General features: G+C 45.2%; 6 non-coding genes across 6 annotated transcripts; all 6 read left to right on the forward strand.

Moving 5' to 3' along the window:
• Window positions 1–1,032: 1,032 nt before the first annotated feature.
• LOC142685154 (U2 spliceosomal RNA) lies at window positions 1,033–1,223 on the forward strand. The gene has a single exon (XR_012854707.1). It is a non-coding gene; the product is annotated as a U2 spliceosomal RNA (small nuclear RNA).
• Window positions 1,224–2,505: 1,282 nt separating this feature from the next.
• Window positions 2,506–2,696, forward strand: LOC142685155 (U2 spliceosomal RNA). Its single transcript, XR_012854708.1, has one exon. It is a non-coding gene; the product is annotated as a U2 spliceosomal RNA (small nuclear RNA).
• Window positions 2,697–9,013: 6,317 nt separating this feature from the next.
• On the forward strand, window positions 9,014–9,211 carry LOC142685197 (U2 spliceosomal RNA). Its single transcript, XR_012854730.1, has one exon. It is a non-coding gene; the product is annotated as a U2 spliceosomal RNA (small nuclear RNA).
• A 1,282-nt stretch (window positions 9,212–10,493) lies between these two features.
• On the forward strand, window positions 10,494–10,684 carry LOC142685156 (U2 spliceosomal RNA). The gene has a single exon (XR_012854709.1). It is a non-coding gene; the product is annotated as a U2 spliceosomal RNA (small nuclear RNA).
• A 6,835-nt stretch (window positions 10,685–17,519) lies between these two features.
• LOC142685172 (U2 spliceosomal RNA) lies at window positions 17,520–17,711 on the forward strand. Its single transcript, XR_012854717.1, has one exon. It is a non-coding gene; the product is annotated as a U2 spliceosomal RNA (small nuclear RNA).
• A 1,282-nt stretch (window positions 17,712–18,993) lies between these two features.
• Window positions 18,994–19,184, forward strand: LOC142685157 (U2 spliceosomal RNA). The gene has a single exon (XR_012854710.1). It is a non-coding gene; the product is annotated as a U2 spliceosomal RNA (small nuclear RNA).
• The last annotated feature ends 3,602 nt before the right edge of the window (window positions 19,185–22,786 follow it).

Consider the following 22,786-nt stretch of genomic DNA (forward strand, 5'->3'; position numbering starts at 1 on the left):
GCTCATTCACCTTCCTTGTCTTCTCTCCGCCCTCCCTCCCTCCCTCCTAGGTAAGTTAAAGAGCTGCACCTGAGCCAGCCACTGATTGATGCAGCACCACAGTCAAATAGTGGAGTGGAGTGGAGTAGGGGAACAGCAAACAGCCATTAAAGCAGCCAGCCGCCTACCCGCCACAATGGACCTACCTGTGTACACTAGGTGGATGTGATGGAATGTACTGTCGTCCCTACATTTCAAGAAGAAGTAAGAATTGCAGTTGCAACAAACCCTTGCTTGCCTACAAAGAGAGCAGCAATTTGGATTTGTTACTATGTTACCTGGAAGAATAACAAACTGTGCAAGGATGGAGGTTGTAGGAGCAAAGAGAAGTTGTCTGTAAAGTTGGTGGATGCCTATTTTCCATTTTGCAGTCCCTTGTCTCCCTCTTGTGGCCTCCTGGAGGCAAATAAATGTGCAAAAAAAAGACAGCCTGGCGGCCGGCTGTTGCAGTGTTGCCCTCTCAGGCAACACTGAGTGACTGACTGAGCCTCACAGTCTTATATAAAGTTCAGACGGAACTTTGCACGTGTCATAGTGGAGCCCTCAGGATTCCAGAGCCAGCTTTCTGACATCATAATGGGGCCTGCCTCAGAGATAAAAGCCTGGGCCCAGGCAGTGTTGTTCAGTGCTGCTCAGCAGGCAGCACAGGACTGGATTAAAGCTGATACAAGGTGTGAAGGAACAAGGGGTGGCTGTGGGCATGCACTTGCTGCCGCTGCCAGTGTTTATCTGCATGGCAGGAGGGCATTTGGGCGTTGCCAGGAAGGCGTTTTTATGTAGATTCCTCCTCTTTCAGCACTGCATTGTGGTGCAAGCAAAAGAAGCAAATCCTGTCTGGCTTCCTCTCCGGCCTTTATTCACCTCCCGCTTAGTAGCTGTAAATGTGTGTGAGCCTGCAGGGCCCCATGGAATTGCCTAGGAGTAGGCTGAATCGCTGCAAGGGGTGAACAGCAGTATGGGACAGGCTCGGGCAAGGCAAGGGCCGCTCGGGTTATCGCTTCTCGGCCTTTTGGCTAAGATCAAGTGTAGTATCTGTTCTTATCAGTTTAATATCTGATACGTCCCCTATCTGGGGACCATATATTAAATGGATTTTTAGAACAGGGAGATGGAAATAGAGCTTGCTCTGTCCACTCCACGCATTGACCTGGTATTGCAGTATTTCCAGGACCGGTGCACCCTTCCCTTATGTGTTGACTAAAATCAGATTCCAAAAGTGTTTTTTCTCTTTGCCATTGTTTCTGTCTTTCTGAAGGGATCTCCCCTTTTAATCCCATTATTTCAACACCTGTTGGACAATGCATTTGTACAGTCATGTGTGATAATGAGCTCATTTATTAAATGCAATTAATGAATACATTGCCACCTCTTGTTGTGTGTGTGTGTGTGTGTGTCTTCTGTGTTTCTGTGTTTCCGGCATTTCACATTGGAACAGCTCATTCACCTTCCTTGTCTTCTCTCCGCCCTCCCTCCCTCCCTCCTAGGTAAGTTAAAGAGCTGCACCTGAGCCAGCCACTGATTGATGCAGCACCACAGTCAAATAGTGGAGTGGAGTGGAGTAGGGGAACAGCAAACAGCCATTAAAGCAGCCAGCCGCCTACCCGCCACAATGGACCTACCTGTGTACACTAGGTGGATGTGATGGAATGTACTGTCGTCCCTACATTTCAAGAAGAAGTAAGAATTGCAGTTGCAACAAACCCTTGCTTGCCTACAAAGAGAGCAGCAATTTGGATTTGTTACTATGTTACCTGGAAGAATAACAAACTGTGCAAGGATGGAGGTTGTAGGAGCAAAGAGAAGTTGTCTGTAAAGTTGGTGGATGCCTATTTTCCATTTTGCAGTCCCTTGTCTCCCTCTTGTGGCCTCCTGGAGGCAAATAAATGTGCAAAAAAAAGACAGCCTGGCGGCCGGCTGTTGCAGTGTTGCCCTCTCAGGCAACACTGAGTGACTGACTGAGCCTCACAGTCTTATATAAAGTTCAGACGGAACTTTGCACGTGTCATAGTGGAGCCCTCAGGATTCCAGAGCCAGCTTTCTGACATCATAATGGGGCCTGCCTCAGAGATAAAAGCCTGGGCCCAGGCAGTGTTGTTCAGTGCTGCTCAGCAGGCAGCACAGGACTGGATTAAAGCTGATACAAGGTGTGAAGGAACAAGGGGTGGCTGTGGGCATGCACTTGCTGCCGCTGCCAGTGTTTATCTGCATGGCAGGAGGGCATTTGGGCGTTGCCAGGAAGGCGTTTTTATGTAGATTCCTCCTCTTTCAGCACTGCATTGTGGTGCAAGCAAAAGAAGCAAATCCTGTCTGGCTTCCTCTCCGGCCTTTATTCACCTCCCGCTTAGTAGCTGTAAATGTGTGTGAGCCTGCAGGGCCCCATGGAATTGCCTAGGAGTAGGCTGAATCGCTGCAAGGGGTGAACAGCAGTATGGGACAGGCTCGGGCAAGGCAAGGGCCGCTCGGGTTATCGCTTCTCGGCCTTTTGGCTAAGATCAAGTGTAGTATCTGTTCTTATCAGTTTAATATCTGATACGTCCCCTATCTGGGGACCATATATTAAATGGATTTTTAGAACAGGGAGATGGAAATAGAGCTTGCTCTGTCCACTCCACGCATTGACCTGGTATTGCAGTATTTCCAGGACCGGTGCACCCTTCCCTTATGTGTTGACTAAAATCAGATTCCAAAAGTGTTTTTTCTCTTTGCCATTGTTTCTGTCTTTCTGAAGGGATCTCCCCTTTTAATCCCATTATTTCAACACCTGTTGGACAATGCATTTGTACAGTCATGTGTGATAATGAGCTCATTTATTAAATGCAATTAATGAATACATTGCCACCTCTTGTTGTGTGTGTGTGTGTGTGTGTCTTCTGTGTTTCTGTGTTTCCGGCATTTCACATTGGAACAGCTCATTCACCTTCCTTGTCTTCTCTCCGCCCTCCCTCCCTCCCTCCTAGGTAAGTTAAAGAGCTGCACCTGAGCCAGCCACTGATTGATGCAGCACCACAGTCAAATAGTGGAGTGGAGTGGAGTAGGGGAACAGCAAACAGCCATTAAAGCAGCCAGCCGCCTACCCGCCACAATGGACCTACCTGTGTACACTAGGTGGATGTGATGGAATGTACTGTCGTCCCTACATTTCAAGAAGAAGTAAGAATTGCAGTTGCAACAAACCCTTGCTTGCCTACAAAGAGAGCAGCAATTTGGATTTGTTACTATGTTACCTGGAAGAATAACAAACTGTGCAAGGATGGAGGTTGTAGGAGCAAAGAGAAGTTGTCTGTAAAGTTGGTGGATGCCTATTTTCCATTTTGCAGTCCCTTGTCTCCCTCTTGTGGCCTCCTGGAGGCAAATAAATGTGCAAAAAAAAGACAGCCTGGCGGCCGGCTGTTGCAGTGTTGCCCTCTCAGGCAACACTGAGTGACTGACTGAGCCTCACAGTCTTATATAAAGTTCAGACGGAACTTTGCACGTGTCATAGTGGAGCCCTCAGGATTCCAGAGCCAGCTTTCTGACATCATAATGGGGCCTGCCTCAGAGATAAAAGCCTGGGCCCAGGCAGTGTTGTTCAGTGCTGCTCAGCAGGCAGCACAGGACTGGATTAAAGCTGATACAAGGTGTGAAGGAACAAGGGGTGGCTGTGGGCATGCACTTGCTGCCGCTGCCAGTGTTTATCTGCATGGCAGGAGGGCATTTGGGCGTTGCCAGGAAGGCGTTTTTATGTAGATTCCTCCTCTTTCAGCACTGCATTGTGGTGCAAGCAAAAGAAGCAAATCCTGTCTGGCTTCCTCTCCGGCCTTTATTCACCTCCCGCTTAGTAGCTGTAAATGTGTGTGAGCCTGCAGGGCCCCATGGAATTGCCTAGGAGTAGGCTGAATCGCTGCAAGGGGTGAACAGCAGTATGGGACAGGCTCGGGCAAGGCAAGGGCCGCTCGGGTTATCGCTTCTCGGCCTTTTGGCTCAGATCAGGTTCATTGCCTGGTCTGGGCCGGGGGGTTCGGCCTTTCGTGGAGTCCTTTCCGACGTTTTTGGGAGCGATCACCGTGCCGTTGGGCATTTCATATCAAGATGGCAGCTGTGCGTAACACTATCCGTTTCGTGGTGAATGAGCAGAGGAGAGACGAAGTTGATACTGGACATATCATTGAGAACATCCTTCTGGACCTGGCTGGAGTTAAGTTGGTAGAGGTATTCTGTATCCAAGCTTTCAGCAATATTGCTACATATGATGTATCCTTTTTTGAGGCCGCCTATTGTTTAAACGTTTTTCAGTTGCTCAAGGAGAAACACATGCATGAGGCTTTAACATCCATTGAAGTGCAACCTCTTTTTTCTGCAGTGGAAAAATGTATAACAATTCATATGTATAACCCATTTTTGGATAGAAGGCTGGTCAGGGCTTTTTTAGCCCACTACTGTACCCATGTTAGAGGAGGTGTGGAGCAGAAGAACCTATGGGGAGTCTTTAATGGTGATATCAAGTACTGGGTCAGGCTGAAACCTGACTCCAGCTGTATTGGAGGAGTGATGAATCCTCCTGCAAATTTTTCCATTGGTGGGAACAAGGGATATCTGTACTACCAGGATATGCCTTGCTTTTGTAGATCCTGTTTTTCCTACGGGCATACCAAAGATGAATGTAAAGGCAAGGTTTGCAGAAATTGCAAGGAAATAGGACATGAGGCTAGTGCGTGTATTTCCCCATCCAGGTGTGACATTTGTGGTTTGCCTGGTCATACATGCAGAAAATGTCCAAAGGTGTTTCCCTTTTTAGGGCAAGAGAGAAGAACATGGGGCAGACAGGTGAGAACAACAAGTTCCCTTGCTGCCATTTCTGATATAACTCCAGAGCCAGCTGGAAGTGTTTCTGTGGCTGCTTCTCAGGACCCTGGGAAAGCTGTACTAGGAGAGGTTCTAACCTCACATATTAGCAGCATGGAGTTGGGTGTGGTCCCTCCTGCAGAGCCGATTGTTGAGGAAACACCTGTTGTTATGCCTATGGAAGGTGAAGACACAGCGCCACCTATTGGGTGTGCTTCCCATGATAATGGTGCAAGTATGCAAATTTTGTCTTTTTCTAGCCCAGAGTCAAAAATGGACGACTCAGCTAAAGTGGAGTGGTCAATATCAGAGGAGGATGAGAAGGAGGCTAGGATGCCTAGTGCCACTAGTGCGGAAATCTTCCATAAAGTGGTCTCAAAAAGGGGCAAGTCTGGAAAGGCGGTGAAGAGACTGAAGATAGGTTTGTTGGAAGATTCTGCTCATGCAAATCCTTTTTCTTTGCTGGATAGTGACTCCAGTTCTAGCCCTAAGTCATCTGAGGTGGCCTCAGAAGTACCCAGCTCTCCTGGGGAAGGTTTCCTCAGTGAAGTCAATGTGGCAAATCTGGAAAGAGCTATGTATTTCCCTGGGACGTGATATGTTCTGGTTATTTCATGGCTTTACATTGCACTAACCATACTATGCCCGCATGTCTTTGAGATTAAAGATTGTCTCTCAAAATGTACGGGTGTTCTCCTCTGCTCACAAGCGTGCTGCAGTCCTGGACTTTTTGGCCTCTAAGGGCAGTGACATCGTTTGTGTACAAGAATGTGGTTTGTCAAAAAATCCTAGTAAAGAAGAATGGAAGTTTGGGGAAGCAATTTGGTCCTTTTCTTCCACAAATAGGAATGATGGAATTGGTATCCTCTTTAAAAATAATGAGTTTGTCATCAAACAGACTCAAATCATTCAGGAAGGAAGATGTGTCTGCGTGTTACTAGCCTATAAGGGGTGGCAGTTTAGGCTTATCAATATCTATGGCCATGCTGTGAAAACTGATAGGTTGGCACTTTTTGATAGTTTAAAATTTTTTCTACACGGTAAAGTTCCTGTCATTATTGTTGGTGACATTAACTGTATCCTGGAGAAGCAGGCCCGAGCTGGGTCCACAGAGTCTAATGTGGATGTCACTGGAGTTTTGTGGAATAAAATTTTGCAGGACTTTGCTTTGCAGGACGCTGTCACCAGGAAACCAGGTCCATTTACCTATCATGCCGATGACGGAAGATCGGATTCTCGTCTGGATTTTTTCTTTTTTTCTACCTCTGCAATGAAATGTGTAGATTATGCGCAGGAGAGAGTGTGGTTTTCAGATCACGAGTGTTTGTTGGGGGTTTTTGTTATAAATAATTTCTTTTATGGTAGAGGGGTATGGAAGATGAATGTCAGTTTTCTGTGTGATGAAAGGGTAAAAACTAGGTTTGGGAAAAAATATGGTTTTTGGGCTAGAAAGAAAAGTTCTTTCTCTAATGTGTGTGAATGGTGGGTATGGGTGAAAAAAAAGATTGGTGGGTTTTTTAGACAGATAGGGTATAGAAGAGCGAGAAGGAAAAGATTGCAATATTTACGCTTTAACATGCGGATGACGTTCCTTCATCAATGTAAAAATTTGGGTATGGATGTAAGACACGATTTGGATAAAACAAAAAAAGATATTAAGGAGTGGTTCCGAGAAAAAGGGAAAGAAATAATATTTAGGTCTAAGGTGGAGGTTAGAGATAATCACGAGAAATGTACTAGATTTTTCTTCAAAAAAATGTGTGGTGGAAAAAGTGGAATGAATGTGTTATTGGATAAGGATGATAAAGAGGTGTTTGGTAAGGACGTGATTGATGTGGTGTCTGATTTTTATAAACAACTGTATGATGTGAAGAAGTGTGATTTGGGTGATGATGAGGAGTTTCTGGATATTGTGTGTAATTTTGTTCCTGAAAGTGAATGTGAGTCTTTGCTTGGTGAGATTATGGATGGTGAAATAAAGGATGTGGTGGGAAGTATGGCTAAAAATAAGTCTCCAGGGATCGATGGAATACCAGCTGAGTTCTATGGGAAATATTGGGACATAATTGGGAAGGATGTTATAGATGTTATGAGTGTGTTGTTTTCTGGGACGAATATGTGTGATGTGATGAAGAAGGGTATGGTAGTTCTGTTGCATAAAAAAGGAGATAAGAGGCGTTTAGAAAACTGGCGACCAATTACTTTGCTGAATACGGATTATAAAATTTTTGCCAAGCTGATTGCGAATCGTATGAGAAATGTGATTGGGTGTGTGATTGATGAGGATCAGGTATGTGCGGTACCAAAAAGGAAATTGCATGAGAATATGGCGTTGGTGCGGGATATGCTTGAGGATTGTAAGGGTCGGAATAAGAAGGTGATTGTGTGTGCGTTAGATTTTGAGAAAGCGTTTGATCGTGTGGCGCATGTGTTTTTGTTTAAAGTGTTAGAGAGAATGGGTTTTCCGGTTCAGTTTGTGAGTTTGTTGAAGAATTTATACGCGAATGCAAAGAGTTGTGTGCAGGTGAATGGGTTTTTTTCAGAATCATTTAGTATTATGTCTGGTGTGCGACAGGGTTGTCCGTTGTCTCCCATCCTATTTATTTGTGCGATTGAACCATTGTTGCAAATGATTAGAAATGATAAGGTTGTGAAAGGTTTGGTGGTGCCCGGGTGTGATGGAAAACGTGTGAAAGCTTTGGGATATATGGATGATATTTGTGTATTGTGTGATTCAGTGTATGATATGTCCAGAGTGAAGTTGATTGTAAACATGTTTTGTATTGCGTCTGCTTTTAAAATAAATTGGGGTAAGAGCAAATTTAAATTTTTTTTCAGTAATGAGCGAGTGAGTGATTCTGATATGGAACAGGTGGATGGTGTGAAAATTTTGGGTATTGTGTTTGATGATGAGTTGAAAGGGAGAGAAAGTTGGGATGAGTTAGGTGGTAGGATTGTGAGAAAGTTGGAAATGTGGAGAATGAGGGATCTTTCTTTTTCGGGGAAGGTTTTAATTGTCAAAAGTATTATTCTACCTATGATTTTATATGTTGCTCTGGTTTTTCCTCCTGCTGTTGATATGTTAAAAAAAGTGAATAGAGTTTTGTTCCTTTTTTTATGGGGGAGCGGGATTGAGAAGGCAAAGAGAGAAATTCTAATGAAAAGCAGACGAAATGGAGGCCTTGATTTCCCAAATTTGGAGATCTTCATTGGAATTAATTGTGCACGGTTTTTTGTAGAGCTTTTATTTAAAGAATCCAAGGCTTCCAGAATGTCGAAGTATCTAGCTGGAACGGTGATTCAGCGTCTAAGGTGGGAAAAACGTAATTTATGTAAACCAATTGCTTTTCAGTGCACAGGGTGGTATTTGTATGTTGGAAAATTTATTAAAAAGTTCCAGCTAGAGGATGTAAGAATGGAGAGATTTTTGAGCGAAAAGAATGTTGTGAGAAGTATGTGTATGAATAATGTGATGTGTTCTGTAAATGGTTTGAATTCGATGGAGTCTAAGTCTGTGTGGAAGAAGATTGTTACGTATGATGTGTCAAATAAGCAGAAAGATTTGTTATGGATGTCGGTACATGGAGTGTTGCCTGTAAGGAGTGTTCAGAAAAGAAGAGGTTTGGTTGCATCTGAAAGGTGTCCGAGAGAAGGTTGTGGGGATGATGAGGATGTGAGTCATGTGTTTTGGTCGTGTAAGCATGCAAAGGATGTTTGGAAAAAGTTGAGTGGGTTGTGTGAAGAATTGACTGGTTTGAAGGTTTTGACGTATGAAATTGTCTTGTTTGGTTTGTGTAGTTTGGGTAGTGAAAAGGATAGAGTGTTGTGGATTTTTCTGACTTGTGTGAAAGAAGTATTGTGGAATACGAGGAATTTGAATGTGTATAAAAGAGAAGTATTTGAGATGGAGGATGTGGTTAGTATGGTATTGGCTAAATTGTATTTTTATTATAAATGGGATCTAGAAAGAGGTATGGATGCGGAAGGGATATGGCGAATGTTAAAATGGAGGTATTTAGTTTGAGGAATTTTGTTTGATTTATCTTGTATTTGATGGAAAAATAAAATAATGAACCAGAGTGATGAGATTTTTTGAAAAATAGAGAGGTGGTTTGAACAACTACAGTTCTCGGTTTTATTCAAAAAAACCTGAATGGTTTAATAAAAAAAAAAAAAAAAAAAAAAAAAAAAAAAAAAATCTGTTCTTATCAGTTTAATATCTGATACGTCCCCTATCTGGGGACCATATATTAAATGGATTTTTAGAACAGGGAGATGGAAATAGAGCTTGCTCTGTCCACTCCACGCATTGACCTGGTATTGCAGTATTTCCAGGACCGGTGCACCCTTCCCTTATGTGTTGACTAAAATCAGATTCCAAAAGTGTTTTTTCTCTTTGCCATTGTTTCTGTCTTTCTGAAGGGATCTCCCCTTTTAATCCCATTATTTCAACACCTGTTGGACAATGCATTTGTACAGTCATGTGTGATAATGAGCTCATTTATTAAATGCAATTAATGAATACATTGCCACCTCTTGTTGTGTGTGTGTGTGTGTGTGTCTTCTGTGTTTCTGTGTTTCCGGCATTTCACATTGGAACAGCTCATTCACCTTCCTTGTCTTCTCTCCGCCCTCCCTCCCTCCCTCCTAGGTAAGTTAAAGAGCTGCACCTGAGCCAGCCACTGATTGATGCAGCACCACAGTCAAATAGTGGAGTGGAGTGGAGTAGGGGAACAGCAAACAGCCATTAAAGCAGCCAGCCGCCTACCCGCCACAATGGACCTACCTGTGTACACTAGGTGGATGTGATGGAATGTACTGTCGTCCCTACATTTCAAGAAGAAGTAAGAATTGCAGTTGCAACAAACCCTTGCTTGCCTACAAAGAGAGCAGCAATTTGGATTTGTTACTATGTTACCTGGAAGAATAACAAACTGTGCAAGGATGGAGGTTGTAGGAGCAAAGAGAAGTTGTCTGTAAAGTTGGTGGATGCCTATTTTCCATTTTGCAGTCCCTTGTCTCCCTCTTGTGGCCTCCTGGAGGCAAATAAATGTGCAAAAAAAAGACAGCCTGGCGGCCGGCTGTTGCAGTGTTGCCCTCTCAGGCAACACTGAGTGACTGACTGAGCCTCACAGTCTTATATAAAGTTCAGACGGAACTTTGCACGTGTCATAGTGGAGCCCTCAGGATTCCAGAGCCAGCTTTCTGACATCATAATGGGGCCTGCCTCAGAGATAAAAGCCTGGGCCCAGGCAGTGTTGTTCAGTGCTGCTCAGCAGGCAGCACAGGACTGGATTAAAGCTGATACAAGGTGTGAAGGAACAAGGGGTGGCTGTGGGCATGCACTTGCTGCCGCTGCCAGTGTTTATCTGCATGGCAGGAGGGCATTTGGGCGTTGCCAGGAAGGCGTTTTTATGTAGATTCCTCCTCTTTCAGCACTGCATTGTGGTGCAAGCAAAAGAAGCAAATCCTGTCTGGCTTCCTCTCCGGCCTTTATTCACCTCCCGCTTAGTAGCTGTAAATGTGTGTGAGCCTGCAGGGCCCCATGGAATTGCCTAGGAGTAGGCTGAATCGCTGCAAGGGGTGAACAGCAGTATGGGACAGGCTCGGGCAAGGCAAGGGCCGCTCGGGTTATCGCTTCTCGGCCTTTTGGCTAAGATCAAGTGTAGTATCTGTTCTTATCAGTTTAATATCTGATACGTCCCCTATCTGGGGACCATATATTAAATGGATTTTTAGAACAGGGAGATGGAAATAGAGCTTGCTCTGTCCACTCCACGCATTGACCTGGTATTGCAGTATTTCCAGGACCGGTGCACCCTTCCCTTATGTGTTGACTAAAATCAGATTCCAAAAGTGTTTTTTCTCTTTGCCATTGTTTCTGTCTTTCTGAAGGGATCTCCCCTTTTAATCCCATTATTTCAACACCTGTTGGACAATGCATTTGTACAGTCATGTGTGATAATGAGCTCATTTATTAAATGCAATTAATGAATACATTGCCACCTCTTGTTGTGTGTGTGTGTGTGTGTGTCTTCTGTGTTTCTGTGTTTCCGGCATTTCACATTGGAACAGCTCATTCACCTTCCTTGTCTTCTCTCCGCCCTCCCTCCCTCCCTCCTAGGTAAGTTAAAGAGCTGCACCTGAGCCAGCCACTGATTGATGCAGCACCACAGTCAAATAGTGGAGTGGAGTGGAGTAGGGGAACAGCAAACAGCCATTAAAGCAGCCAGCCGCCTACCCGCCACAATGGACCTACCTGTGTACACTAGGTGGATGTGATGGAATGTACTGTCGTCCCTACATTTCAAGAAGAAGTAAGAATTGCAGTTGCAACAAACCCTTGCTTGCCTACAAAGAGAGCAGCAATTTGGATTTGTTACTATGTTACCTGGAAGAATAACAAACTGTGCAAGGATGGAGGTTGTAGGAGCAAAGAGAAGTTGTCTGTAAAGTTGGTGGATGCCTATTTTCCATTTTGCAGTCCCTTGTCTCCCTCTTGTGGCCTCCTGGAGGCAAATAAATGTGCAAAAAAAAGACAGCCTGGCGGCCGGCTGTTGCAGTGTTGCCCTCTCAGGCAACACTGAGTGACTGACTGAGCCTCACAGTCTTATATAAAGTTCAGACGGAACTTTGCACGTGTCATAGTGGAGCCCTCAGGATTCCAGAGCCAGCTTTCTGACATCATAATGGGGCCTGCCTCAGAGATAAAAGCCTGGGCCCAGGCAGTGTTGTTCAGTGCTGCTCAGCAGGCAGCACAGGACTGGATTAAAGCTGATACAAGGTGTGAAGGAACAAGGGGTGGCTGTGGGCATGCACTTGCTGCCGCTGCCAGTGTTTATCTGCATGGCAGGAGGGCATTTGGGCGTTGCCAGGAAGGCGTTTTTATGTAGATTCCTCCTCTTTCAGCACTGCATTGTGGTGCAAGCAAAAGAAGCAAATCCTGTCTGGCTTCCTCTCCGGCCTTTATTCACCTCCCGCTTAGTAGCTGTAAATGTGTGTGAGCCTGCAGGGCCCCATGGAATTGCCTAGGAGTAGGCTGAATCGCTGCAAGGGGTGAACAGCAGTATGGGACAGGCTCGGGCAAGGCAAGGGCCGCTCGGGTTATCGCTTCTCGGCCTTTTGGCAAGATCAGGTGTAGTATTTCTGCATCTGGTTTTGTTGGGAGGTGTCCGGGGTACCCTGCTCCTTGGCCTTGGGGGATCGTCTCTTTTCACAGAGAGACTTCACCCCCTTGCTGCTATTTGGGGAGTGGGCTTAGCCCCCGGACAACGAGTTGCGATCGCGCCTTACCCAAGAGGTCAACCGGCCTTGAGGCGTTTTTCTAAGAGCGTTCCGAGGGCGTTTATCGGGCTTCGTAGGTGTCTGGGGTACCCTAATCCTTGGCCTTGGGGGAGGGTTCCACTTAATTGTGGAATCTGAGCCCTTGCTGCTATAAGGGACAGGCTTAGCCCCCAGGCACTGAAAATGCCATATACATTTGGATTTGCATCCGGGGACACCCGGTTGCGCCAGTCCGTCCGCATCGAGGTGGAAGAAGGCCATCGCCAGCGGAAGAACCTTCGCTTCATTGTGGAGGTGATTCTGCTGGACTTCCTGGGGCTCAAGCGGGCGGACATCCTGTGTCTCAACGACCAGGAAAGCCGCGGTCGGTACACCGTATCCTTTACGGCCGCGGCATGTTGCGACAACATGCACAAAAGATTGTCTGATGCGGACCAGAGTGAGGAGCGGCTAAATGGACTGAACTTTTTATTCCTCTACGGGGAGGAAGAAGTCCCGCTCGTGATGTGCATGTTCAGTCCATTTGTCTCAGAGTGTGACATTGAAACCTTCCTCAGTCGTTACTGCAGGGAGGTCCGCTTCTCACATAAAATCTTGAACACCCAGAGCTTCTGGAATGGCAAAAGAAAATATTGGGTGAAGTTCCGCCAGGATCCCAATGGCATTGGAGGCTTACATCACCCACCCCAGAACTTTGCCATTGGGAAGAATCGAGGATTCCTATTTTACCCCCAGATGCCAATAGCCTGCCGGAACTGCTTGAGATATGGCCACACCAGAGAACATTGTGACCGGCCCCATGTGGTGCAGTGTAACAGGTGTGGCCAGGTTGGACACGTAGCGGCAAAATGCAGTTCCGAGGTGTTGTGCAATCTGTGCGGCATGACTGGGCATGCTTTTAAAGATTGCCCCCGCAGAGCGAAATCTGGGCCACCCAGACCAGGGCCAGAGCGGCAGTTTGCAACATGTGCAGACGCCGCTGGTAATGCCCCAAAACGAGCATTGACGACTGAGGGGTCCAGGCCAAAGTCCTTCACAGCTCCATCGGGGGGCCCACCGATGTCAGCCTCGAGGGACGGCCATAGGGATTCCACCGGGTCCAGGCAGAGCAGGAGGAATTCTGACTCTGCTGGACATAAGTTGACCGGCACCTCTGCAAACAGGTCCTCTGCTCCGCCTGCAGTGGACCCTGTTGAGGCAGTGGTTAGCGACAGGCGTCGTGGCTCCGTAGGTTCTGCAGTAGGACCTGACGCCTGTCCCAAGAGTGTGGGCATGGAGCGGAGACACTCTGTGTCAGACGAGGGCTCCATTAAGAAAACCCTAAAATATGCTGGATTGGAGCCTCGTTTTGACCATTTCCGGTCAACGGGGGGGTCGGAGCAAAGTTCCTCCACTGCGGTTGTGGAGGGGCTTGCGATGAAGGCTCCCCGTAAGCAGGCAAAGGTTGCCAAGAGCGATGGGACCTCACAGGCCCCTGTGCAGCTGCCCAGGAAGGACATCAGCGATATCTTCAGCCAGGGGCCAGAGATGGGTGAGAGCGACTTCGAGGAGATGGATAGGAGCCATTCTGCAAAGAGACAGCGAGAGGAAGAGGAGTCCGGAGTTCGGAGGAAAGCTGCCTATCGGAGTTCGGATGAGAGCAGTGTGGGGGTTGGAGCCGCCCACGTATCTGGCTCTGACCCTACCAACATCCAAGATTTATTGACCCCTCAAAAAGGGGGTCCAGACTCGCAGCTGATCTCCGAGTACGACTCTTCTGGTTCGGACCCTGACCTCAACTAAGACTATGTTGGTTCCTATCAAAGTCGCCTCACTAAATGTGAGGTCCCTAAAGAGCCCTGTCCGCAGGACTGCTTTATTTTCATTTTTAGAGACTGTGGACTTTGACCTTTGCCTGCTTCAAGAATGTGGAATCCCTAATGACTTGGAATATCAAGATTTAAAGATGGACTGGAAACTAGGCCCCTCAGTCTGGTCTGGTGGAAATGACTGTCGCTCTGCGGGGGTTGGATTGCTCTGCCGAGGTCGTTTTATCTCCATCCAAACAGTGACTGAAATCATGCCCGGCAGAGCTATTTTAATACATTTGCTTTTTAATGGAACTTTAATTCGTGTTTTAAACGTTTATGCCCCTCCTACCAAACAGGAGAGGGCAGAACTATTAGAGATTTTACCATTGTTTTGTGTTGGGTCTACCCCCCTGCTGGTGGGTGGTGATTTTAACTGTGTGCGAGATGGAGAACACCGCCAGGGTGGGGATTTTAATCGAAAAATTGACCGTACTTCTTACCTGCTCAAGAATTTTATTGGTGATTTTAAATTGAAAGATTGCTGGAGGGAACTCTTGCCTGCGGACCCAGGCCCCACCTGGTCCAATGGAAGAGTGAGCTCCAGAATTGATTTTATTTTCACTTCTAATAGTTTTATTCCCAAAAAATGTTTGCTTTTAACAAATATTTTATCTGATCACAAGCTCCTTTCAGTGCACCTGGAGCTAGAGGGAGAGCAAAAAGCTTGTAGGGGTCCCTGGAGACTAAACACCACACTCCTGGAGGACCCCATCATTAAAGAGGAGTTTGTGCGGACCTACCAGTGTTGGCAGTCCCATAGAGCGCCCAGTCAGCCTATGCTACACTGGTGGGAGGGCATTAAACCCAAAATCAGAGCTTTTTTTATTCGAGCAGGTAAGAAGAAAGCAAAAGAGAAAAAACAATGGTTTTATGTTCTTAATAAACGTTTACATGTACTTTTTAAATTGAAGGAGATTGGTATGGATGTTGATGATGATATCTTAAATCTTAAAGCTGAAATAAAATATGCCATAGAAGAGAAAGGGAAACAAATAATTTTTAATTCACATGTAAAGCACCTCGAGGATGGCGAGAAGTGTTCCCGGTTCTTCTTCAAAAAGGTAATGGATAAACGAGATGTCATTTTAAACCTTGAAGGAGAAACCACTATGGTCGGCATTTTAAATTCTGCTTTTAATTTCTACCAATCTCTTTTTAACAAGAAAAATATTGATCCTTCCTTTTTAGAACATGTTCTTAATTCCCTTGATGCCAAGCTAGATATTTTAGACCAGGAAGTTTTATCCCGTAATATTACCTTGGAGGAACTTTTATTTGCTTTTAAAAGTTTTTCTAATGGGAAAGCTCCTGGGGAAGATGGTCTGCCCATCGAATTTTATCATGCTTTTTGGGAAATTTTAAAGAATGACATGTTTTTATTGTATAAGGAAGTTTTTATTACTGAAGAGCTGCCCCCTTCCTGGAGGAGGGGGATTGTGTCCTTAATTTTTAAAAAAGGTGAGAGGGACCAGTTAAAAAACTGGCGCCCTATTACTCTTTTAAACGTTGATTGTAAAATTTTAGCTAAACTAATAACAATCCGTTTTAAACCTTTTATTCATAAATTAATCCATCCAAACCAGGTATGTGGGGTACCTGGGAGGTCAATTACTGAGTCCCTGAATATTTTACGTGACATCATTTGGTATTTTAAAGAAAGGGGTCAAAGCCTTGCTATTTTATCCTTAGATTTCGAGAAGGCTTTTGACCGGGTCTCCCATGAATATCTTTTTATGGTTCTTAAAAAGATGGCTGTTCCTGAAATTATTTTAACACGTATTAAGCTTTTATATCGATCCTGTTTTAGCCAAATTTCTATCAACGGATTTTTAACTAAAGGTGTTCCTCTTTTATCAGGGGTGAAACAGGGGTGCCCGTTGTCTCCGCTCCTTTTTATTTGTGCCATAGAACCTCTGTTCACCCTAATAAGAGATGATAAAGTCATCAGAGGCGTGCCCATACCTGGAGGAAGGGGGAACCAGGTAAAAATCCTAGGCTATATGGATGACGCCACCGTCCTATGCCCAGACGCCGCTTCTATGAGACGGGCATTGAGGAACACCGGCTTTTTTTGTGAAGCCTCTGGTTTTAAATTAAACGTTGATAAGTGTGACTGTTTTTATACTGGTGTATGGGATTCCTCTGTGACACCAGGAGTTAACATGCAGCAGGATCAGATAAAAATTTTAGGAATTGTTTTTAATCAAGAAAACGATGGGAGACCCAATTGGGATTCAGTAATTGCCAAAATGGAAAAAAAGGTTTTAATGTGGAATTTGAGAAATCTCACCATGGAGGGAAAAGTTTTAATAATTAAATCTGTTTTATTACCCATAATGCTTTATGTAGCTATGGTTTTCCCTCCAACAATTTTATATATTAAAAAAGTGACCAGGATCTGTTTTATGTTTTTATGGGGTTCCAAAATGGAAAAACTAAAACGTGATTTTATGTACAGATGTAAGGACAATGGCGGGAGAGATGTTCCTAACCTTTTTAACTTCTTTTACATTAAATACTTTTGCTTCTGTTTTAAAATGTATAATTCTGATGGTATTTTTAGCTACTTTTTAAAGTACGCTACGGGCATGATTTTTAAACGATGGTTTCGTGTCCCTTTGAATTCTCCTGTGCTTCTGTGTCCCCCAAAACAATATGCGGTGCTCGAAAAAACTGTCAGGCTCCTAGGTCTCCAAGAATTGGAGCCTGACATATTGGGGGACCAGAAAAAAGTGTCACTCTCCTGTAGGCGGCAGGAGGATACACTGGCAGTTTCAAATTTCTCACAGGCAAGGTCCAAGGTGGTGTGGCGGAACGTTTTCGGGAAATTTATGGCAAATGTGCACAAGGACCTTGCCTGGGCAATCGTTCACCAGTGCCTCCCTACTCGTGAATTCCAGCATAGGCGAGGACTGGTGGCGAGAGCCAAGTGCCCGAGAGACAGGTGTGGTGACGACGAGACGATAATGCACCTGTTTTGGAACTGCCCATATGCACAGGAGGTTTGGAGGAAGGTAGGCCCATTGCTGAAATGGGCCTGCGGTCTTAAAGATCTTAAATTTGAATACGTGTTTTATGGTCTTTTTAACTGCCCAAGTTTTAAACAGCAAATGGTCTGTTGGATCATTTTAAACTGTTTTAAGAATGCCATTTGGAAGGTTAGGAACATTCTGCTTTTTAAACATGATTTTATTGACGTTAAAAATTGTGTGAAATATGCCCTAAGTGAAATGTATATTTATTATCTTAGGGACAAAAAGCAGCTAGGGGTAAAAGAAGCAACATCCATGTGGTGTTTGCAAATGTGGAATACCATAACATTGTAAATAAAAATGGTTTTATTCTTTTATGTCTTTTATGCCCTGTATAAATTTTATCCTGCTATTGTTCTGTACTTTTATTATAACATCTGTATTAATGGTCTTATTATTATTACTTTTGTATTCATTTAAATGTATGAATATTCATGTATTATGCTGTTGATTTTATCTTGTGGTTTCAATTTTAAAAAAAAGTCTGTAAAATATATTATTTTTGCCAATAAAAAACTTTGTTGAAACCTTATCTGTTCTTATCAGTTTAATATCTGATACGTCCCCTATCTGGGGACCATATATTAAATGGATTTTTAGAACAGGGAGATGGAAATAGAGCTTGCTCTGTCCACTCCACGCATTGACCTGGTATTGCAGTATTTCCAGGACCGGTGCACCCTTCCCTTATGTGTTGACTAAAATCAGATTCCAAAAGTGTTTTTTCTCTTTGCCATTGTTTCTGTCTTTCTGAAGGGATCTCCCCTTTTAATCCCATTATTTCAACACCTGTTGGACAATGCATTTGTACAGTCATGTGTGATAATGAGCTCATTTATTAAATGCAATTAATGAATACATTGCCACCTCTTGTTGTGTGTGTGTGTGTGTGTGTCTTCTGTGTTTCTGTGTTTCCGGCATTTCACATTGGAACAGCTCATTCACCTTCCTTGTCTTCTCTCCGCCCTCCCTCCCTCCCTCCTAGGTAAGTTAAAGAGCTGCACCTGAGCCAGCCACTGATTGATGCAGCACCACAGTCAAATAGTGGAGTGGAGTGGAGTAGGGGAACAGCAAACAGCCATTAAAGCAGCCAGCCGCCTACCCGCCACAATGGACCTACCTGTGTACACTAGGTGGATGTGATGGAATGTACTGTCGTCCCTACATTTCAAGAAGAAGTAAGAATTGCAGTTGCAACAAACCCTTGCTTGCCTACAAAGAGAGCAGCAATTTGGATTTGTTACTATGTTACCTGGAAGAATAACAAACTGTGCAAGGATGGAGGTTGTAGGAGCAAAGAGAAGTTGTCTGTAAAGTTGGTGGATGCCTATTTTCCATTTTGCAGTCCCTTGTCTCCCTCTTGTGGCCTCCTGGAGGCAAATAAATGTGCAAAAAAAAGACAGCCTGGCGGCCGGCTGTTGCAGTGTTGCCCTCTCAGGCAACACTGAGTGACTGACTGAGCCTCACAGTCTTATATAAAGTTCAGACGGAACTTTGCACGTGTCATAGTGGAGCCCTCAGGATTCCAGAGCCAGCTTTCTGACATCATAATGGGGCCTGCCTCAGAGATAAAAGCCTGGGCCCAGGCAGTGTTGTTCAGTGCTGCTCAGCAGGCAGCACAGGACTGGATTAAAGCTGATACAAGGTGTGAAGGAACAAGGGGTGGCTGTGGGCATGCACTTGCTGCCGCTGCCAGTGTTTATCTGCATGGCAGGAGGGCATTTGGGCGTTGCCAGGAAGGCGTTTTTATGTAGATTCCTCCTCTTTCAGCACTGCATTGTGGTGCAAGCAAAAGAAGCAAATCCTGTCTGGCTTCCTCTCCGGCCTTTATTCACCTCCCGCTTAGTAGCTGTAAATGTGTGTGAGCCTGCAGGGCCCCATGGAATTGCCTAGGAGTAGGCTGAATCGCTGCAAGGGGTGAACAGCAGTATGGGACAGGCTCGGGCAAGGCAAGGGCCGCTCGGGTTATCGCTTCTCGGCCTTTTGGCTAAGATCAAGTGTAGTATCTGTTCTTATCAGTTTAATATCTGATACGTCCCCTATCTGGGGACCATATATTAAATGGATTTTTAGAACAGGGAGATGGAAATAGAGCTTGCTCTGTCCACTCCACGCATTGACCTGGTATTGCAGTATTTCCAGGACCGGTGCACCCTTCCCTTATGTGTTGACTAAAATCAGATTCCAAAAGTGTTTTTTCTCTTTGCCATTGTTTCTGTCTTTCTGAAGGGATCTCCCCTTTTAATCCCATTATTTCAACACCTGTTGGACAATGCATTTGTACAGTCATGTGTGATAATGAGCTCATTTATTAAATGCAATTAATGAATACATTGCCACCTCTTGTTGTGTGTGTGTGTGTGTGTGTCTTCTGTGTTTCTGTGTTTCCGGCATTTCACATTGGAACAGCTCATTCACCTTCCTTGTCTTCTCTCCGCCCTCCCTCCCTCCCTCCTAGGTAAGTTAAAGAGCTGCACCTGAGCCAGCCACTGATTGATGCAGCACCACAGTCAAATAGTGGAGTGGAGTGGAGTAGGGGAACAGCAAACAGCCATTAAAGCAGCCAGCCGCCTACCCGCCACAATGGACCTACCTGTGTACACTAGGTGGATGTGATGGAATGTACTGTCGTCCCTACATTTCAAGAAGAAGTAAGAATTGCAGTTGCAACAAACCCTTGCTTGCCTACAAAGAGAGCAGCAATTTGGATTTGTTACTATGTTACCTGGAAGAATAACAAACTGTGCAAGGATGGAGGTTGTAGGAGCAAAGAGAAGTTGTCTGTAAAGTTGGTGGATGCCTATTTTCCATTTTGCAGTCCCTTGTCTCCCTCTTGTGGCCTCCTGGAGGCAAATAAATGTGCAAAAAAAAGACAGCCTGGCGGCCGGCTGTTGCAGTGTTGCCCTCTCAGGCAACACTGAGTGACTGACTGAGCCTCACAGTCTTATATAAAGTTCAGACGGAACTTTGCACGTGTCATAGTGGAGCCCTCAGGATTCCAGAGCCAGCTTTCTGACATCATAATGGGGCCTGCCTCAGAGATAAAAGCCTGGGCCCAGGCAGTGTTGTTCAGTGCTGCTCAGCAGGCAGCACAGGACTGGATTAAAGCTGATACAAGGTGTGAAGGAACAAGGGGTGGCTGTGGGCATGCACTTGCTGCCGCTGCCAGTGTTTATCTGCATGGCAGGAGGGCATTTGGGCGTTGCCAGGAAGGCGTTTTTATGTAGATTCCTCCTCTTTCAGCACTGCATTGTGGTGCAAGCAAAAGAAGCAAATCCTGTCTGGCTTCCTCTCCGGCCTTTATTCACCTCCCGCTTAGTAGCTGTAAATGTGTGTGAGCCTGCAGGGCCCCATGGAATTGCCTAGGAGTAGGCTGAATCGCTGCAAGGGGTGAACAGCAGTATGGGACAGGCTCGGGCAAGGCAAGGGCCGCTCGGCCCTTGGCCTTAGAGCATTGGCAGTTTACTGTCTGAAGCTCTATGCTGCTATAAGGGGAAGACCACGGAGAACAAGAAGGCGATCGACTGAGTTCCCAGACAGGGATACAGATAATATGGCTTCTTATGGCCGAATCCGATTCCTGGAGCGTGGACAAAATTTTGTGAAGAACGGCATCCGAATTGATATTGGAGAAAATTATCGGGAGGAGTTCGGATTGAAACATCTGGCTACAGAGATCCTGTTTGGACTTCTTCTGGTAGAAAAGAATGACATTCTCTGCCTACAACATCCGGCAAAAGACTATTATATCCTGGTCTTGGAGACAACAGCTGCCTGCCAGAACTTCTACCAGACTCTGAAATTGAAAGAGGGGAGTCCAGAGCTGGAAGGACTTAAATTCACCTTGCTGTACTCCTATGGTGAAGCGTATGTGACTGTCTTCATGTACAATCCGTATGTCACCATGGACAATATTGCTCGGTTCCTGCTGCGGTATTGTACGGACATTAAAAATGGCCAGAAGGTGATGGACGAAGTTGGCCTATGGACAGGCAAATACAAATTTTTGGTGAAGTTTGGAGCAGACCCAGATGGGATTGGGGGAGTTCACCACCCGCCTTCCAATTTCACCATTGGCCGTGACAGAGGCTATCTGTTCTACAACAATATGCCCTCCTATTGTAGGAAATGTAGGAAGTTTGGGCACAAGCCAGATGGATGCAAAGCAGAGGCGGCTGACACACGCTTCTGCAGTCACTGTGGGAAACTTGGCCACAATAGAGACGAGTGTCAGGAGGAGATCACATGTAATCTGTGTGGTGGGAAGAGACACACGTTCAAAGATTGCCCAGATAGGGTAAAGACTTGGGCGCAGGTTGCAGCGTCAGCTCAACAACAACCTGGACTGACTATTCTATCCAAGGAGCCTGCTGCTGGGCCATCTGTTGCTGGCCTCATACGGAAGGTGGCCCCAGTATCAGAGGGAAAAAAGAACCTATCCGTTATCCTGAGTCCTTCCGTAATGGTGGCAGGTCCTGTAGCAGTTACAGAGTCCGATGTCCCATCCGAGGCCAAGGGTCTGCCATCTAGCGGTTCTCGTGTGACTGATGTCCGCTCTCCCGGTCTTCCTGATGGCCAAGAGGATGACTGGGGTGAAGTGATGGAGCTGGAGGAGAAAAGAAAAAGGAAAAAGGTTGAGTCGGCTGAGTCTAGTAGTGTCAAGTCGAAAAAGACTATGAAGGCAAAATTAAAAGACGTACAGCCAGTGCTGGCAATGGAGACACCGCAACCAGTATCGGCAATTGAGATGTCTCAACCTATCCAGCCCACCATGGATATCCAGGAGTTCGCAACTCCAAGCCTGGGGGATATACTTCCTGAACTTTCTGATTCTGATGGGTCATCATGAAGTCTGAATGATGTCCTGTCTGAAGTTGCTCTCGCTGAATGTGAGGAGTGTGAGGAGCTCTGCCAGAAGGGCTGCCTTTTTTTCGTTTTTGAGCACATTGAACTTTGATATTGTTTTTCTGCAAGAATGTGATATAGATCACAGTATGGACTATAAAGAGCTGAGAGACAGTTGGCCTCACGGACAATCGGTTTGGTCAGGCGAAAATTCAAATAAGTCAACAGGAGTAGGTGTTTTATTGAAAGGGCAGAATTGCCGAATTATTTCCTTTGTTGAACTTATCCCCGGGAGGGCGCTTTTAGTTATTGTTGACTATAATGGGAGTGAAGTGAAACTCCTCAATGTGTATGCCTCACCTGATACTAATGAAAGGTCAGAATTGATTGAAGATATCCAGCCATTTATTGCCGGCTCAACATCGCTTGTAGTAGCAGGTGATCTCAATTGTGCACTCGAAAGTGAAGATCGAACTGGAGGTGCTGCAAGAAGAGTAGATAAAACCGTGCAACAGTGGAAAAATTTCATTTGCGATTTTGAATTGTCTGATGTATGGAGGAGTCTGAAGAGGTCTGAACCAGGTTATACCTGGGAGAACATTACAGTCAAGTCCAGACTGGATTATGTACTCACATCGAAAAATATGAAGCCAGTGGACATTAAGATTGAAGACAATATCTTCTCTGACCATAAAATGCTCAGTGCAACTATTCATATCCCTGCAAATGAAAGAGGAAGAGGAGTATGGAGATTAAATACCAGCTTTCTGGAAGACAAAGTGATGCAGGAGGAATTCATTGTAGCCTACAAAAAATGGGCAACTGCTAAAGGAAAATTTCCATCAATCCTAGAATGGTGGGACAATACTAAAGAGAAGATCAAGAACTTCTTCTTAGATTATGGGATTAAAAGAG

This window comes from Rhinoderma darwinii, assembly GCF_050947455.1.
Source record: "Rhinoderma darwinii isolate aRhiDar2 chromosome 5 unlocalized genomic scaffold, aRhiDar2.hap1 SUPER_5_unloc_12, whole genome shotgun sequence".
In the NCBI taxonomy this organism is placed as follows: domain Eukaryota; kingdom Metazoa; phylum Chordata; class Amphibia; order Anura; family Rhinodermatidae; genus Rhinoderma; species Rhinoderma darwinii.